Source organism: Malania oleifera, chromosome 2 (assembly GCF_029873635.1).
Source record: "Malania oleifera isolate guangnan ecotype guangnan chromosome 2, ASM2987363v1, whole genome shotgun sequence".
NCBI lineage: Eukaryota > Viridiplantae > Streptophyta > Magnoliopsida > Santalales > Ximeniaceae > Malania > Malania oleifera.
Genome location: NC_080418.1, coordinates 14,891,831 through 14,912,892, shown reverse-complemented (window position 1 = coordinate 14,912,892; position 21,062 = coordinate 14,891,831).

Below are 21,062 nucleotides of genomic sequence, written 5' to 3'. Positions count from 1 at the left end.
ACACACTAATATAACTTGTTTTCTTCCTTACTGAGAGGTGTCTCACCCCAAATGTACATACAATGTTTTCATGTCCATCAGGTAGCCGTATTTAGCATCCTAGCAACCAAAAGCGGGGGTGTCATTTGCTGCTATTAGTACCTGGTTAGCTACGAGATTTTGTAACCGGGTGGTCGTGATGGTTTTGTAGACACCCGGAGTATGTACGATATTTATGGGAATGTGAACCTTAGTATTGTATGGGTATGTGTATCCTAACTCTGTACAGACTCTCGTATGGTATGTTATATAAATAGATGAGCATTTTTTGCCGTGTAACTGATGAGAATGGATGTATATGTGTATGTGTATAGGGCATCCGTGTACCCTACGGGATCAGACCCTCTTATTATATCGTATATTGTGTGTTTGAATTGATACAAAGACAGGTTAGGTTACTATATTCACACTTGGGACCCACCTGCGGGTTCGGGGCGTGACAACTTGGTATCAGAGCTAACCAGGTTGTTAGGTCTTGTAGACTTGATTAGGTGTATTGATGTGTACATACCAGAGTATAGGATGTAGGAATTGGGCAATGTTGATCGTGGGTTGTTCTGTTGCTAGATCGGGATTTGTCGGTGGTATTCTGTGTTTTTCCAGGGATGACAATTCCAGTAAAGGTAGGACAAACCATTGATGGATTCATGTTGGTGTGACTGGGCAGGCTTAGACCTGTGAGAGTAATAGTTGACATGATTAGGTCTATGATTGTGTTAACTGTGTACAGTATAGGACTTCTAACTGATTCCTATTCTGTTTACAAAATGAAGCCCAAGGATAATAAATTGGAGAGTGTCTCCGAGGAGATGGCAAGCGATGAGTCTCCTTCTGTGTCTCATGGTTTAGCGAGACAGGTGATCCGAGAGATTGGGCGGAATGTTAGGAGACGCGAGAGCTCTCCTACTGGTGCGGGGTGTACCATCGAGAGGTTCACACACATGCACCCTCCGACATTTACGAGAGGACTTGATCCGATAGTGGCGAAGGACTGGGTCGAGAAGACCGAGAGGATTTTGGAAGCCCTCCACTTCACTAAGAAGCAGAAGGCATTGTACGCTACCTTCCAGCAGACTAGGGAGGTAGGGCGTTGGTGGACGACAGTGAGTCTGCTTGAGTGGCAGAGAGCCAGTCAATCTGGTATGACGTGGGGTCGCTTTAAGGAGGTATTTTTCAAGAGATACTTTTCGGTATCCACCCGGGATGCGAAGGCCGATGAGTTCTCAAGCCTGACACGGGCAACTCTGACGGTGAAGAAGTATGCTGCCAGGTTTATCGAGTTGTCTCAATTTGTGTCGTACTTAGTTTGGAATGCACATGAGAAGACTCAGAGGTTTAAGAGGGGTCTGAGGAAAGACATTCGCCGTCTTGTGGGGATGCTGCAGATCCGTGAGTTCTCTGTTTTGGTGGATAAAGCCACCATAGTTGACAATGACCTTTGGAGAGATGAGGTAGTGCAGGATCAGGGGAAGAGGCCAGTATCTTCTGGTCTTCAGAGTGGTCCTCGGTAGGGACAATGGAAGAAGAAGAAGAGCTACAGTTCCGGTTATCGGTAAAACACCGAGCGGCAGAGTTATCAGCGGGATCCATTCCCCGCACCATGTGCCAAGTGTCATAAAAGGAATGATGGTGAATGTTAGCCATTCTAGGGAAACTTCTACAGCTGTGGCAAGCCGAGCCACATGTCACGGAGCTATCAGGCACCAAGGAGAGATACGCCTGCACAAAGCCAAAACCATGGGAGTGATCAAATGCCTCGAGGAAACTACCTGGCAACCATGGCTCCGAAGAGGGTGTTTTCATTGACTCCAGCAGATGCAGAACATGCTGGGAACGTGGTGACAGGTACCATGTTATTACTTTCGAATAGAGCTATTGTTTTATTTGATTCGAGGGCAACCCATTCATTCATATCTGCTAGTTTTGTGAAGTTATGTGGGGTTGAAACCTGTGTGCTGAATGAGATGTCGTTTGTGACTAAGCCGACTGGGAGTGTATTGATCTATAGTAAGATGTTAGGGAACTACCCGGTGGATATCCAGGGGAGACTGCTGCCGGAGAACCTTGTAGTATACAACATGTATGGTTTTGATATCATACAAGGGATGGATTGGCTATTCTCCAGTTTTGCAGTGATTGATTGTCGTAGGAAGGTAGTAGTGTTCAGACCTCTTCGGGAGCAGGCGTACGAGTTTGTAGGATCGTGTGTGCTTTTGACGCCACAGGTTCTATCTGCATTACAAGCGAGGAGACTACTCTTGGACGGGTGTTAGGGGTACCTAGCTTGTGTGAAGGAACCACCATGAGATGAGTTGAGACTCGAGGAGATTCAGATAGTCAACAAGTTTCCATATGTGTTTCCTGATGAGTTACCCAGTTTACCTTCAGATCGTGAGGTGGAGTTTATGATAGAGTTGCTGCCCAGCAAGGTACCGATCTCTAAAGCTCCGTAGCGGATGGCTCCAGCAGAACTTTGAGAGTTAAAGGAGCAGTTGCAGGACTTACTAGACCAGGGTTTTATTCAACCGAGTGTTTCACCCTAGGGAGCTCCAATTTTGTTTGTGAAGAAGAAGGACGGGTCGATGCGTATGTGCTTTGATTATCGTGATATTAACAAGGTGACAGTGAATAACTGTTATCTATTTCCTCGTATAGATGATCTATTTCACCAGTTGCAGGGAACGCATGTCTTTTCAAAGAACGACCTACGGTCAGGGTATCATCGGGTGAGGGTTAGATCTGAGCATGTAGTGAAAACTGCTTTCCTAACCAAATACGGCCACTATAAGTTCTTGGTTATGCCGTTCGGGTTGACTAATGTGCCGGCAGTTTTTATGGATCTGATGAAAAGGGTGTTTCATGAGTACCTGGATCAGTTCGTAGTGGTGTTCATCGATGATATTCTGGTATACTTGAGGAGTCCGAAAGAACATGAAAACCATCTAAGGTTGGTGTTACAGATCTTGCGAGAGAGGAAGTTGTATGCTAAGCTGAAGAAGTGTGAGTTCTGGTTGAATCAGGTCGCGTACATACTAGAGTATGTACGGTATTTATGGGAATGTGAACCTTTGTATTGTATGGGTATTTGTATCCTAACTCTGTACTGACTTTTGTATGGTATGTTATATAGATAGATGAGCATTTTTCACTACGTAACTGATGAGTATGGATGTATATATGTATATGTATAGGGCATCTGTGTACCCCACGAGGTTTGACCCTCTTATTGTATCGTATCTTGTGTGTTTGAATTGATACAAAGACAAGTTAGGTTACTATATTCACACCTGGGACCCACCTACGGGTTCGGGGCATGACACTAATTTTTTTTTAATAATTGTTAATTTGTAGGGTTTACGGCTGTCACAACATCAGCACGATGCCATGCACTACAATCGGAAGCAGCTTTTGATTATTTTTTTGTATTTTTTTTTTGTTATCTGAACACATGGAATTTCTATATTTTAATTTGAATTTGTATAATGCATTTGTATTTGAATTTGAATTTTGAATTTTTTTGTACTTTTTGTTATCAAAATAGATGGAATTTCTGTATTTTTATTAAATTTGTATAATGTATTTGTATTTGAATTAGAATTTTGAATAATTTATGAATTTTTTAGTAATTATGGTTTAATGTTATGTATCTAAAAATCTAATTACATATTTTTACATGAAATAATGATTAAAAAAAATTATTAGTTTTAAATTATTAGTGACGGTGTTAAAACCGTCACTAATAATTGTCCATTTTTTAAGTATTAGTGAAGATTTCAAAACGGTCACTAATAGTGGAGTATTAATGACGAATTGCAAAATCGTCACTAAAGTTCAAGTATTAGTGATGAATTTCAAAACCGTCACTAATAGTAGAGTATTAGTGACTGTAATGCCTCAACCAAAGTCTGCCAGGGAGCACTGCGTCTCTCCTCATCCACCTAGACCACATAACAAGGGTGCGGGCCTTTATCGGACTAATGACTGGCCCCACAAACCAACACGTGTCATTTTCAATGTGTTTTGTCCTTACTCACACACTTCCGGAGAAAACTTCTCAAAAGGTCACCCATCCCAAGATTACTCCAAGCCAGGAACGCTTAACCTTGAAGTTCTTATGGGAAGACTCCTGAAAGAAAGGTACACCTTGTTGATATAGGTAGTAACATCTAATCATTTTAAGTCTTTCTTCCACGAGGTATCATATTCTCCCCCACTTACAGAACGCAATGTCCTCATTGTGAACCCATATTTTCAAACCCAAGTGATGTGAATCTCATCAAACTTTCGGCTGAGTAATCGCTCTGATTCCATTTTGTGACGCTCCAACCTGGGTCTGCCAGGGCGCACTACATCTCTCCTTCGCCACCTGGACCAGACAACAAGGGAACGGGCCTTTATTGGACTAATGACTAGTCTCAAAGACCAACACGTGTCCTTTTCAGTATGTTTTGTCCTCACTCGTACACTTCTTAAGAAAACTTCCCAGAAGGTCACCCATCCCAAGATTACTCCAAGCCAAGCACTCTTAACCGTGAAGTTCTTATGGGTAGGCTCTCGAAAAGAAAGGTTGTTGACCTTATAGGTCATACTCGGTTTTGATTATGACAAATATCCTGGTATTTAATGTCTATCAAGTTTGTATGTAGGTTCATATTAGCAAGATCGTATGATGGCACATGTTATCTTGAAGCAAAAGAAAATCCAGAAGATTCACTTGTTGTAATTTTTATATTGTGTTCATCTCGGGTCTATAATAGTAGAATAGGAAAGGTCCATAATAATTATTGCATATCATGCATGTAAGAATTAATAAGCTCAAAGGCATTAGAATGACCCTAGGTCCCTACACATCACTTGGAAATTGAGAGACCTTAGACAAGACTTCAATCAATTTTCGGTCGATCGACGCCAGATTCTTTAGGCTAAGCTTAAATGCCTAAAACCTTAGAAAAGACCCTAGGTCCTTGCACTTACATGTAAGATAGTCCTCAAAATCACATATTATCATAGGATTTAATTGAAGTAAAAGTAGACTTATAAAGTAAAATCAGTGAGGCTTCGGGCGACCGAACCATTGTGTTCAAAACACTTCGGGCGACCAAATCATTGACCAGTTAGCAAATTGACTTGGTTTCGGGCGACCAAACCAAAATGAATGTACTATCCTCGGTCAACTGAACCATGATTCTGACTTTTCCCACCAACTCAGCAGACCGAATCTCACATTCAAAAATACCTCGGGCTATCGAACTCAGAACCAGGCAACCGAACCGCGAATAGAATGGATATCGCCTTACGTTAGCAAACCAAACCCTGTTTTAGGCAACCAAACTTTAAAATGTAACTTTTTTCATTGTTTCTATTTGGGCAACCGAACTGTGGATCAGGCACTCGAAACTCTCAAGTTGTTTTAATTTTTACCACGGTTAAGAAAGTTAAATGGGGTTAATTTTCTTAAACAGCTTTAAAACAATTTTAATAAATACCCCTATGTCCCCAATTGTAGAGATACAGGAAATAAAATAATAAAAGAAATGAGAAAAATGTATTTTTGGCTAAGGAAGGAGAAAAGCAGTGACGATTTTCTGAAGGAGGCAGAAAATCGGCGACGGTTATCAAATTTACCGCAAAACGGTAACAGGTGAAATAGTAAGTTGGGCCGGTTAAATAGAAAATCGGCAACGGTTTTCTGAGAGCTGGAGAAAATTGTCAACTTTTTTCTGTGCAGAGAGCTTTATAAGGAAGATCCCGCGGGTGATTTTGTTAAACAAAATAAAAACTCACTCTCTCCCCTTCCCAAGCCCACAAACCCCTCTTCCTTGTCTCTTCGATTCCGGCCTCATTTTTTTTTGGATTGACAATCAGGAACCCCCACGGGGTTCCTGGGAAGATTCTTTGCAACATAAGCGAAGTAGATTTCCAGTTTGGAGTTTTGAGGCATTATTCCAAAATCATGGTAAGTAAGAGATTTAAAGATATTATAGGTTGTTTGGAGTATTTGAAATGTAGGTAGTATTATACAAAAATTATTATGGGAAATGAGCTGACTGATTTAGTAAAAATGTGATTTTTAGGCTTTTGAGTTGGGAACGCCAAGGAGCGTCAACATTTGGGTGTTAGTGGACCTCTCAGTAAGTCTGGTATGGGGAATAAATTATAGAAGTCTTTTTATGGAAATTATGGGTTGAGAAATATATTAAAATGGTGTATGGTATTTTTCCTGAAATTTATTATGATACAAATATCATATGAAAACTTGTGTGGCATATGATTTATATTGAAATGTGTACATGGAAATGTGATTACTAAATTGATGAAATGAATTGTGAAAGTTGAAATGAGATTATTGAAAATATAAATGGAGATATGTGATGATATTTGACCTAACTAGGTTGGCCAACCGCAGTTAGGTCCAGCCTTCGAGCCGCACAACCTTGACCATGGGGAAAAGCATGGCATAGAGAATATCCTAAGGGTAGCCATGAGTACAGAAACGGATGTATCAGTTATGGTGATGCTCAAGAGCTTGATATGGAAATGGAAATGATAATGGAAATGGAATGAAAATGGACATAAAATGGGAATGGAAACGAGAAAGAAAATGGGAAATGAAATAGCGTGAGTTAATAAATAATTAAAGCGAAGTAAAACACACAACATGAGGGATTACTAAGTAAGGTGAGTGCTCTAATAAGTATTAGTTGTAGCTGAACCTGAGTTAATCAAACTAGGCAGCAAACGATATCAGGGCAGAGGGAAGTTGCTTGTATGGGCGGGTAAGTTTCCCTACTCTCAATAACTTCATCGGTTAACTTGGGATACAAATAAATGATTTTGGGAATGGAAGAAAAAACTTATGAAAGCTTGTGTTGTATATCAATATGATTATAATTATGGAAATGTTATATTTTCTCAAAAGATACTATCACTAATATGTTTATATGCTATAATATAATGAATCTCATATTGTCACACACTGTAGATAATTTATTCCATCTTACTGAGATGTGTCTCACCCAATCATTTAAATATTTCAAAAAATAGAGATAGACCTGATGATCGAGCTCCGAGATAGAAGGGAGCAGTTACCCTGTGTAGTCAGGGTGAGTATTTTGAGTTAGGGAGGTTTGATTCCCCTAAAGGTTTATGTATTAGACTTATACATATGAATGGTATAGTACTTTATTATGTGTATTCACTGTGGTATGTATATGTTTATGAAATGACTTCCGTTGTTAGGATTATGTATATGAGTATGATTGTATACCTAGTACCCACTTTTGGGTCGGGTTATTTATTGTGGTATCACTAGATGACGTGGCCGATATGTGGTGTATGTATTATTTGTATGGGAAAAAAATGGTATGAAAAATCGGGGCATCACAGTTTGGTATCAGAGCCTAGGTTGCTAGGTTCTACAGACATTAGTAAACAGCAGAATACAATACCAGAGTATAGGAATGGATATTGATGAGATATGAGTTAGATGTTGTTAGAGGATGAGATTAGAATTTAGGGTTTTGTCTTGCAACTTGGAAGCAAGAGTTTCATGGTTCTTTCTGTGTTTTTCTTGAGGTGACGACTCCTAGAAAACCATAGATACTATTGCCGGAACATGTTTTTGAGTGGTAGGATTGGATCTTAAATAGGGATTAAGAGTGTTAGGAGAAATATTTATAGCCAAATATCTTGTGGATTTTAGTATGCTGGGTGTGTTAGTGAGTTATGATAATAGAGTTCTAAAACGGTTTTATGCCCTTTTTAGGATGGATCCAGGGAGTAGTAGTGCACAAGCTGGAGGGGATGATGCAGGACCTTCCAGTATGAGTGGGGGAGACCCTGAGTTGTACTATGTAGTGTCATCTAGAAGGTGATGGCGGAGATGGCCAAGAATTATGGGGAGCAGAGTTGTATGATTGAGTAGTTCACGTGTATGAAACCCCCATATTTTTTTGGAGAGGCTAACTTATTCAGGACTAAGGACTGGATCCAGAAGATTGAGGGAATGTTGGCAGTCCTTCCATGTACTAATGAGCAGAGGATTCTATTTGCTACATTTAAATTGACGAGAGAGGCTAAACACTGGTGGAGATCGGTGAGAATGTTAAAGGAACAAAGGGCAGAATCTCAGGCGATGACATGAAACTATTTCAGGAAGATATTTTTTGGAGCGATACTTTCCTGCTGCTAATAAGAGTGCAAAAGCAGTAGAGTTTTTCAATTTGACAAAGGGACACTTGACGGTGCAACAGTATGTCGTTAGATTTATCAAACTATCTCGCTTTACTCCAAACCCGGTGCCAGATGAGGAAAATAAGGTGAGAAAGTTTGAAGAGGACCTAAGCCAAGGATTATATAAGCAGGTTGTAACTTTTTGGGCTTAGACTTTCTCAGAGATAGTTGATCGAGTTTCAGTGATTGAGAGTGATTTACAAGGCGGCGTTGTGGCATAGAGCTAGGGAAAAAGGCCCGCGCCTCCAGATGTTCAGGTAGGGTCCATCCGAGGGCCTTGGAGGAGGTAGGATAATAGAAGAGGATGGAGATAGGGAGGAGGAGATCGGGCAGTGCAAGGCAAGCAGATGCCCCCTGCTTGCCCCATATGCTACAAGAGAACACCTAGGGAAATGTCGGGTCAGGGAGGTGATATGTTATCAGTGCTATTAGCCTAAGTATATGGCGAGAGACTGCCGAGCATAGCTAGTCATTGCGCCTGCTTATAGACTATTTAGAGGGGGTCTCCAGGTACCACGAGGCAAACAAAAAAGGAATATTGCCCTAACATGAGTCTATGCGCCGACACCGGGGGATGCAGAGGTAGTAGGAGATTTTGTGATAGGTACAGTTTCAATTCTATCAATTACAACTACTCTTTTATTTGATCTAGGGGCAACTCATTCTTTTATCACCGAGGTGTAACGTCCTACCAACAAAATAAAATCTTTTCCCCTATTTTAATATCAAAACATTAACCTAAACAACGGGAAGCCACATAAATTACAATACCAGAGCGTCTAAATATCCCATAAATTATACATAAATCACTGTTCTCCTCAAAACTAATCCCTACTGAAGTTAGGGCACACAAAAATACTACCCAAAAATACCACTCACCTTTAACAGGGCAGACTAACAGCCCTTCTATCTACGAGCCTGATCTGCTCTCTTAGTTGGTTCACCTGAAAAATAATTCAACACTGGGGTGAGACGACGGTCAGTAAGACGAAACATGCTATTACTAGTGTGTGGTTACTAAGTTATATTTCTGTAAAAATAATCCAATTTAAAAATAATATCATGGATAACTGAAATTGTAAATGCTGGTATAACTAACATATATTAAAACCATATAAATTTACTTTTCATAATACTAATACTATTTCTGGAAATCTACTTATACTTACAACATCTAAGAAAATTTCCCTAGATGGTTGTATGTCATGATTTAACCCCTCATGATAGCGTTGCGCGGCCCGAAGGCGGGACCCACCCTGGCTAGCCGACTAGGTTAAGTCAACTAAACTCTAACAGTCTGATCGGCCAGCTCAATCCATATATGATGGAGAGCATGTCCCGACATGGACACGATCGACCTCATACCACTTACTGTCTGAGTAAAGTTGTTGCACTCTGAACTGAATGTCTGTAGCTATAGTACCATGCTCTACTGCATCTGATCCATCAGGGTCTGATACTATATAGGTAGTTGATATCTTTAACATACTGTTTTACCATGGTTTCTGAAATAACCATAACCCCACAGAATTTATCTGAAATTCTAAATTAACTAACTGAAAAATTGATTTCATGTAACTAAACTTTTATCAGTATAACTAAATATCGGGACGTTATGGTACTGAAAAATTGATTATTCTGGAATTACTGAAAAATACATTTTTCTTAGTATACTGTATACTGAAAGTCCGTTATTCTATAAGTATGTAAATATCATGGTATTTCTGTTCATAAACTGTAAACATGGTGTTGGCCTAATAAGGCTTACAATTCTTATTTTGATGATAACAAATCAAATGATATATTTAATATGTTTCAAGTAAAAGTGTTTAGGAAAATAACAGAGCTCAAGTGTATAAGAAAGTTCATGGATGACAAAGAGCATGAAGAATGAAGTCATATTGTGAAAAACTCAAAGGAAAGAATGCAACTACAAAGATGGTGGAAGAACAAGTTTTGAAGACTAGATTATACTTTTAAGGATATTCTCAAATGTAAGTACTTCAAAGTAAATCTTAAGTATAAAGAAATTTGAAGCTCATAAAAATTCAAAAAATATGTTTTTATGTATACACTCTAAAGAATATTTCTTAAATCCATAAAAAGAAAGGGTTTAAGAAAAGAAAATTTTTTTAAATAGTGAAGTTTTTAAACATATTCATTTCAAAATATTTGGAAAATCAAAAATATTTTTTTTAAACATATATACTCTAAAAAGTTTTTTTTTTTTTAATAAATAAAAAGGGCTTAAAAAGAGAAGATTTTTTAAACCATGTTTTTAAACATATTTATTTCAAAATATTTGGAAATGAATTTTAGGAATCTTTGGGAGTAATGGATGATTTCAAAAAACTCTATAAATAGTTCTAATCTCAAACATTTTAGATAAGAGAAAAGAAAGTACAAAGATAGAGAGAAAGAACTTTGATGAAATATTCAAAAGAATTTTGAAATTGAGAAATCCTCTAAAGTTTCCAAATCAAGTGTTTTTCAACAACTTTTCTGATCCAAAGATATTCAAAGGCTTTTAGATCAAAGTAAGTTTTTTTTTAAAGGTTTTAGATTAACTAATCTTCAAGTATTCAAAATTTTGTTTTCAAAGGATCTGAAATTCTTTTAAGATAAACTCACTGATCTGAAATCGATTTACATTCTGAAATTAAGTTTTCCAACGATCAAAATTTTTATCTCCTTTGGAAAATTATTTGATAATCCATACCAAGTAATTGAGCTTGAAAATTCTTATATTTAAATTACTTTGAGGTATAAAGTGAGCTTATTGGTGTATTAATTCACTCTACTGTGAGAGTTCTCTTTTGTACACATATTCCTTCGTTATCTTTCTTAAACGATTCTGAGTTGTTGAATCGTTGAACCAAATAAGGGGTTGTTATTTGGAGAGGCAGGCTTTAGCCTAATTGAAGGAGTGCATTGCAAGTTGATATTGTTCCACCAGGTAAAGGAACTGAGATAGTGAAATCCTTTGGTGTTTTTGCCAAAGGCGAGGACGTAGGCTATGTTGAAGCCGAACCTCGTAAAAACTCTTGTCTCCTTCTCTCTACTTTAATTTACATACTTTATTCGCTTTTGTTATAAAATTTATGAGTGCAGGTTGCAAGATTTAAATTAAGTTCTTGATCAATAGAAAGTACGTTTTGATTAATCTTTTGCGGAAACCCAAAAGGGGAGTACGTTGATTAATTTGCAGAAATCTTAATCAAGTAAAGTAAATAATAAAAGGTTACAGGGAAAGCAACGGAAGCCTAAATGTTATTGATTGATTGATTACATTGATTGAATTATTATTTTAAATTCCAATTTTCTTAAGTGTTGTTATATGTTGTATTTTTCTGGGTTATTAAAATTAGAAAACTTAAAAATCAAATAAAATTAAAAGATTTCCAATTCACCCCCCCTTTTGGGAAGCTATTCTTCATTTGACATGGTATTCATGGTTTGTATAAATACGGTATTGTACTCTAATCAACTTAAGCCACACTAATAAATATTATCATAATTAGGCTCTGAAAACCGTATATATAGTTTGATTAATAATTTGACAACAACCTATATTTTGTACTGAAATCATAATGAAATTTCCTAGCATAGCATGTTTCCTTTACCTGACTATTGGAAAGCCCCTACTTAATATCGGTCCTACACGCGCAGGGTTTCCCACTCAACTCCCTAAAAACAACATTCACCATAACAAAACATCATTATTTCTCTGTCTACTTCATTTCTTACAACTTCTGGAAAGCCTAATTTCGAATAAAAGACCTTACCCTGAACGTGAGGAGAAATTCAACTTGATCCCACCGACGATCCGCCTCGATAAACTTGGAGAGAACTTCACCAGGAGCGTCGTGGTGGCCTCAGATCATCGATTCGGCGATTGATAGGGCCAAAATCGAAGAGAGATGGAGGAGATACCGTAGAGAGAGAAGAGAGAGACTTTCTATTTAAAATCCTGCGTAAAAATCTGAGGTTTACACTATCTATACTGCGGCCTTCATCGAAGAGCCACATCATCTCGTCGACGAGTCTAAGAAGCAATTCATCGATGAACTCTCCCCTTCATCGACGAAATTCAGAATAGCCCAAAACATCCTCTTGATATCTTCTCGTCGACGAAACATGCCCTCGTCGACGAGACCCCTTGTACCCTCATCGACGAATCCCCTGTGTTCGTCGATGAGGTCATAAGAAAATTCCTTGGGTTATTACAGCCAAAGTGCAACACTGTCAACGAACACGAAATCTACTGCCTCCTTCTGTTTCTATTCCCATTTCCTTCCCTCTTTATTATTTAAATACCATTATTCTTCGGGTCGTTATACCAGGAGTTTATTAATTTTATGGGTTAGAAACATAGCAATTGGGTGTCAGTTTTCTAGTTGCTACACTAACGAGGGCTGTGGGGATATGTGATAAAGTTCTTAGCATATGTCTGGTATGAATTCAGGGGAGGATTTTATTAGTTGAGCTAATGGTCTTGGATATGCATGAGTTTGATGTGATACTGGGGATGGACTGGCTAGCTGCTCACTATGCCAGTATAGACTGTCATCAGAGGGAGGTAGTGTTTAGACCTCCAGGGGGTCAAGAGTATAGGTTTATGGGGTCTTGTGTGCGTACCCCACCACAATTGTTATCTGCCATTCAGACGAGGTGATTGCTGCTACAGGGTTGTCTGGGTTATATGGCCTATGTAAAGGTGGTATCAGAAGAAGAATTGAGATTAGAGTATATCCCGATAGTGAGGGATTTTCTTGATGTTTTTATCAAGGATTTGCTGGGAGTACCTCCTGATCGTGAGGTTGAGTTTTCTATTGATTTAGTACTAGGGACTAAACCAATTTTGAAAGAACCATACGGAATGGCACCGGCAAAGCTAAAAGAATTAAAGGAACAATTGAAGGAACTGTTGGACAAGGGATTTATTCAACCCAATGTGTCGCCCTGGGGAGCGTCAGTATTGTTTGTGAGAAAGAAAGATGGGTCGATGAGAATGTGCATCGACTACCGAGAAATTAACAAAGTGACTATCAAGAACAAATACCCGCTTCCTCGCATCAATGATTTTTTTTATCAATTACAGGGGACACAAGTTTTCTCAAAGATATATTTATGGTCTAAGTATCATCAGGTAAAGGTTAGGGTATACTATGTTTCGAAGATGGCATTCAGGAGTCGGTATGGCCACTACGAGTTTTTAGTTATGTTGTTCGGACTGACAAATGCTCCTGTAGTGTTTATGGATTTGATGAACAGGGTATTCCACCAGTATTTAAATCAGTTTGTGGTTATTTTTATCAACGATATACTAGTGTATTCAAAGAGCCCAGAGGAGCAAGAGGAACATCTTAGGATAGTACTTCAGGTACTGAGGGAAAGGAAACTATTTGTGAAATTCAAAAAATGAGAGTTCTGGCTAGAGTAGGTTACCTTCCTTGTACATGTGATCTCCAGGGGTGGTATTTCAGTAGACCCAAGTAAGATTGAGGTAGTAGTAGATTGGGTACGACTGAAGAATGTGTCAAAAATCAAAAGTTTCTTGGGATTTGCTGGATACTACCATAGGTTTGTAGATGGTTTTTCTAAATTGTCGTTTCCGTTGACTAGATTGACCAAGAAAGGGGTGAAATTTAAGGGGTCTGATGATTGTGAACAGAGCTTCCAGGAGTTGAAGCAGCGGCTCATCACTGCACTGGTGTTGATGATTCCTTTAGGTGATGAGGGTTTCGTGATTTACAATGATGCACTGCATAAAGGGCTTGGTTGTGTTTTGATACAGTAGAGGAGAGTGATAGCTTATGCCTCACCACAGTTGAAAAAATATGAGAAGAATTACCCTACCCATGATCTGGAGTTAGCAGCAGTGGTATATGCACTAAAGATTTGGAGACATTATTTTTATGGGGCTAGGTGAAATTTTTACTCATCACAAGAGTTTGAAATACTTTTTCATATAGAAAGAATTGAACATAAGGCAGAGAAGATGGTTGGAGTTGATAAAGGATTACGACTACACCATCAGTTATTATCTGAGAAAGGCTGTTAGAATTTGGGTATTCCCAAGAGGGGGGGTGAATTGGAATTTTAAACTTTTTCTCCTAGGTTAATGTATTCAACAACAGTATATGCACAACCTAAGGCCTGTCTATGCAATTTCCAAATGCGTAGATAAATATAATATGAAAATTAAGTCATACGCATCATTCACCCATAACATACATGTGCGGTAAATGTAAAGTACGGAAATGTAAGCAAACACACGATATGTTATCGGGGTTCGGCCAACTGTGCCTACGTCCCCGCCTCAAGATCGCAAGCTTGAGGATTCCACTAGTAGCTCACTTAAGGGTGGAGCGACACCGTTTACAACCAGGTCAAATTAACATAGGGCTGACCTCAACCTTAACCAAGTAAATTAGCGGGGCTGACCTCAACCTACACGCCTTAACAGGACGATGCACCTAGCTTTCCTAACTGGGTCTAAGCCAATCCGGGACTATTCCAGGGCTAGTCTCCCTCTTCAGGCCCGTGCCTGGAAATACAACTAAAGTGTATTACAATGAAATGGTACAGTGATTGTGCTTTCAAGTAAAGCAAATATGTACCCAAATTCGCGCAATAATATACACCACAAATATGAAATAATTTGTAAGCTCAATGTGGTCTAGATGATTCAACTCTCAAAGGTATTTTCTATAGGTGTAAAGAGTACGTGAGAGTGTCAAACAAACAATCTTTGTATCACAAGATATTCAACAAATAGGTTCACACAAAGACGTCAAGTCTTATGTATTTCAATCATTAAGATATCTCAAGCATGTAAGTATTAAACGATGTATATGCTTGGTTTGCAAAAGACATGTAATCTTTGTATTCAGAAAATAATATATGAGTGAAAGAATATTACAACAAAGATCACAATCACACAAGCAAATATCTGTTCAAAGTATTTTGCAATATAAAAGTACAATAGATATTTGGAAGTGTTTGAAAAGTTTTTGCAAACAAAAACAAATACACTCTTCTCAAGATCTTGCAATGAAAGTGCAAGCTTAGAAGATCTAACAAGGTTTTCTTAGGAAATGCGTATTAGCAAAAGCCTCCTAAGAATCCTTAGGTTTGGCTCTCAAGAAAATCGTGTCAAACAAGTAGCATAAGGAGAGTAAACCTTTGAAACAAAACACTCAATCAACTTACAAAATATGTAGGCAATGATAGAAGGCAAGTATGAGTGGTTTGAGTAATAAAATGAGTATTATAGGGTTTTGGTTTTTCAAAGAATTTTCCCTAATCAAAGTGGCTAATCTCTTCTTAATTTTCTCAAATGAACTCATATATATAGGCAAGGGAGAAAATATGACCGTTGGGGACCTACTGGGTATTATTAGAAAAGTTTAATGACGTTTAAGGCATTTTAACCCTGTTTAGAAAAATATTAACCACGGTAAAAATGGGTGCAACCCGAGAGGTCCGGTCGACCAGAAGTGGTTCGGTCGACCAAGGCTATTTTGAACTGAGTGGTCGGTCGACCGAGGAAGGCGATTTTCCAAAATTCCGAGGTTCGGTCGACCAGGACTATTTTGAACTGAAGGGCTCGGTCGACCAGACCGTTGGGAGTTCTCCCAAGACCCTTCGGTCGACCAGGTCGTTGGAGTACAAAAGTGGTCGGTCGACCGGGAGGTCAAAATGTTGACTCCCAGGGGGTTCGGTCGACCGGGGTCAAATGAACTATGAGGGCTCGGTCGACCGGGCCTTGGTCAAACTATTGACCCAGGGCCGGTTCGGTCGACCAGTACCTTTTGAACTACAAGTCTCGATCGACCGAAGGTGCACCAAGTGTGCATTTCGGTCCCGTATTGAGCCAAACAATTCCTATTCAAGTGCCTAACAAATATATGTGAATGTGTGTGTGTCCTAAGGTCACTTGGAGTCCAATTTTGAAAGCACCGAAAAAATTCAGTGTCGGTCTATTGGTCGACCGAGTGCACCCTAAGGTCCTATCTCATTCTTGGTTCGGTTTGAGCTTACGTAGTTAATCATACATGTGATGTGTGTGAGCTTATTACAAACCAAATGCCCTAATTACTATTACAGACCAATATAGATATATTACAAAGAATATGATTTGGCCTTCAAGCTTTTCTTGCTTTGTGCACATCTTGATCTTATCATTCTTGATTCCTGCACAAAAACTAAAACACTCATTAGATACAATGAGTATTTGTCACAATCAAAACTGGGCGTGACCAATAAGGTCAACAAAGGCTAATGTGGTGGCTGATGCCTTGAGCCGAAAATTAGTGGGTGCATCAGTGTCTGCAGTGGCAATTCAGCATCCGATTCAGATGGATCTAAAGAGATTGGGGATAGCACTTGTAGAGGGTGATCATCGGGTATTTATTGCTAACTTAGTATTGCAATCGACTCTACAGGAAATAATTAAAGCAGCACAGAGGAGTGATGTAGAGCACGTAGAGCTTATACAAAAAGTACAAGATGGTCTGGAGAAGGATTTCAGTATCTCAAATGATGGGGCCTTGAGGTTCCGTACTAGGTTGTGTGTACCTACCGACACTGAGATTAAGAAAGAAATTTTGGAAGAAGCACACCAATCCTTGTATACGGTACATCCTGGTAGCACTAAAATGTACAGGGATCTTCGAAAAAATCTTTTTGGTGGAGTGGAATGAAAAGAGAGATTTTTGAATTTGTAGCACAATGTTTGACATGCTAGCAGATGAAAGTTGAGCATCAAAGACCAGCGGGGTCTTTGCAGCCGCTGCATATTCCTGAGTGGAAGTAGGAGCATAGAGCGATGGATTTTGTCACTGGGTTACTACCGGCACTACATGGATGGGACGCCATCTGGGTAGTTATTGATTGACTTATGAAGACTGCCCACTTCCTTCCTATCAGAGTTAACTACTCCTTAAAATGATTGAAAAAGTTAGATATACAAGAGATAGTGAGGATGCATGGCGTACCAGTGTCCATAGTATCATATCGAGACCCACGGTTCACATCCTGTTTTTAGAGGAGTTTATAGGAGGCCATGGGTCCTCAGTTATCATTCAGCACAGTATTTCATCCTCATACGGATGGACAGATGAAGAGGATGATACAGATATTGGAGGATATGTTGCGTGCATGTGTGCTGGACTTTGGAGGCAGTTGGCTACAATTTATTCCACTGGTAGAGTTTACGTATAATAACAGCTATCAGGCCAACATTGGGATGGCACCATTTGAGGCATTGTATGGTAGGAAATACCGATCCCCATTGTACTGGGATGAGATTGGGGAGAGATAGATATTGGGGCCAGAGCTGATACAACAAACTCAAGATAAAGTCAGGCTTATCAGGGATACAATCAGAATAGCGCAGAGTCGGCAGAAGAGTTATGCACATACTCACCGACGAGAATTAGAGTTTGACACTGGGGATCATGTGTTTCTGCAGGTGGCACCATTGAAGGGAGTTACAAGGTTCGGGAGGAAGGGTAAACTGAGCCATAGGTATATTGGACCATTCCAAATTCTTGAAATAATGGTAAAGTTGCCTACAGATTGGCTTTACCTCCAGTTTTGTCAAGAATTCATGACGTATTTCATGTTTTCATGTTGAAGAGATACATCCCTGATATCTCCCATGTGATCATATATGAGGCATTAGAGCTCAATGATGCTTTGTCTTATAAAGAAGTGCCAATGCAAATTTTGGATTGGAAAGAACAGGAACTGCGTACGAAAAGCATACCATTGGTAAAAATTTAGTGGCGCAACCATGTAGTAGAGCAAGCTTCTTGGGAATCAGAGGAGCAGATGTGCCAGTGATACCCACAATTGTTTGGTGGGAACCAGGGTTAAGGAATGTGTTTTGAATTTGTATAGTATAGGCAGTATTTTGGTTTTTAATGGTTTTGGGGAGAATATTCTTTCAATAGTTGTAATCTCCCAGAACCTATATGTAACCACGGTATTCCTTCGCTATAATAGAGGGTAATGAGCACGGTATTCATTCTAAGTTGTATTGAGCCTCAAGATAAATCATACGAAAATGTAGGTACATAAGTTCTAAATACCCATTCCAAAGACATTCTTGAACTTTGCCGCTTGCATCTTGATTCTCATACTCTTTGAGTTCTATGGTACTTTCTAATATGTATCAGCTTTACTTTATGGCATCCATGACCCATTATCTTTCCGTGCATGCTCAATGTAAGTCCTGTTCACAAACTCAATGCACAGATCAAATATCAAGTGATTTGTCATTATCAAAAACCGGATTGGACTTATAGAGTCAACAATCTCCCCCTTTTTGATGATGACAAATGCACCAGCAAAAATTTATAATGGGTTATGCCTAACAAGGCTCCCCCTTAATTAATGCATCAAATGACAATATGCTCATATTCATATACACAATATTTAGTTCGAATCCAAATGAAATATGAAATATGCTCATGATAAATGTGATATTATTAATTTTTGAATCCATTTTATTATTTTTGCTTCCAAATTCTCTCCCCCTTTTAACATCAACAAAAAGGTGTATAATAACTAAATCAAGAGTAAACGTACCCTTATGTTCTTCTCCCCTTAGAAATTTAACGGTTTTGAAATGTGTCCAATTGTTGATACCAAATATTGAGTAATGCAAATACCAAGTGATGATTATTAAGTGACGTTGCACCCCCTTAATTATATCATCTAACAAGATTCTAAGCAACCTCTCGACAATGCATGAGACCTAATTCACGTCTAATTTGTATAAATCTATCCTCCGCAAGTGGTTTCGTGAATATATCAGCCCATTGTTCATCCGTGCATACAAACTCTAGTCTTACATCCCCTTTTTTGTACATGGTCATGAAGAAAGTGATGTCGTATTTCTATGTGCTTAGTTTGCGAATGTAATATGGGATTCTTTGAGATATTTATTGCACTCGTGTTATCGCATCTTATAGGGATTGTTTCATAATTTAATCCAAAATCCTTCAGTTGTTGCTTCATTTAAGCATTTGAGCACAACAACTACCAGCCGCTATGTATTCAACCTTAGCTGTGGAAAGTGCAACTGAATTTTGCTTCTTGGAAAACCAAGAGACCAAGGAATGTCCTCAGAAATGACAAGTACCGCTAGTACTCTTTCTATCCACTTTGCTACCCGCAAAATCAGCATCTGAATAACAAATAATTTCAAAGGATGTGTACTTAGGATACCATAACCCAATGTCCACAGTTCCTAGCAAATATCTAAGTATCCGTTTAACAGCTAGCAAATGAGACTCTTTTGGAGCAGACTGAAATCTTGCGCACAAACATACGCTAAACATTATATCTGGTCTACTAGCAGTCAGGTATAACAAGCTACCTATCAGTCCACGATATTACTTGACATCTACTGGTCTACCTTATTCATCTTTATCTAATTTCAATGAAGTGCTCATAGGTATACCTAGTATTTTTCCATCTTCCATATTAAATTTTTTAAGTAAATCTCTAATATACTTTGATTGATTTAAGAATATTCCATGATTTGCTTGTTTGATCTAAAGTCCTAGGAAGAAGTTTAGTTCACCCATCATGCTCATCTCAAATTCATTACACAATTCTTTATCTGTAGCGCCAAATATGATGTCATCTACATATACTTGCACTAGGAGAATATCATCTTTCTTAGACTTTATGAACAAGGTTGTATCTATTTTTCCTCTTATAAATCCATTTTCTAAAAGAAAACTGCTTATGATTTTCAAATCCTCGGGGTTGTTCTACATACACTTCTTCAATTATGTAGCCATTTAAAAATGCGCTTTTGATGTCCATTTGCTATAGCTTGAAATCTTTAAAAGCTACATATGCTAATAACATTCGAATGGCTTCCATCTTAGCTACAGGGGCAAATGTTTCTTCAAAATCTATACCTTCTTCTTGATTATATCCCTGAGCTACTAATCTAGCCTTATTTCTCACAACTACTCCATGTTCATCTTTCTTATTCTTATATATCCATTTGGTCCCTATGATTGACTTATCCTCTGGTCTGGGAAATAAAGTCCACACTTTATTTCTTTCAAACTGATTTAATTCTTCTTGCATGGATAGCACCCAAGATTCATCCTCCATAGGTTCACTCACATTCTTAGGTTCTTCTTGAGATAGAAACGCAAAATGACTAACCATGTTCCTAAGAGTGGAGCGAGTGGCTACTCCATGTAATGGTTCTCCTATTATTTGATCTATGGGATGATTCTTTATGTATTTCCATTATCTAGGTGGTGCATTTACCTCAATTGTAGTTTCATCAATTTCAATGGATGGTTCTCTAAGTTTATTTTTCTTTTCTGAATCATTCTCAATTGATAGTTCTTTTAGTTCCTTGTTTAATTCAGGTTCATCTTCATCAATCCTTTTGGAGAAGGGATTTGTCTCATTGAACACTACATGAATAGACTCTATGATCATCAATGTTTGTTTATTATATACTCTATAGACTTTACTATCTAGAGCATATCCTAGAAAGATACCTTCATCAGATTTTACATCGAATTTAGCTAAATGCTCATTGTCTCTAAGCACAAAACACTTACAGCCAAAAACATGAAAATATAATATGTTTGGTCTATAGCCATTCCATAATTCGTAAGGAGTCTTATTAAATGAAGGTCCAATTAGAACTCTATTTAGCACATAGCAGGCGGTATTTACTGCCTCGGCCCAGAAGTATTTAAGTAATTTATGTTCGTTAAGCATAGTTCTGGCCATTTCTT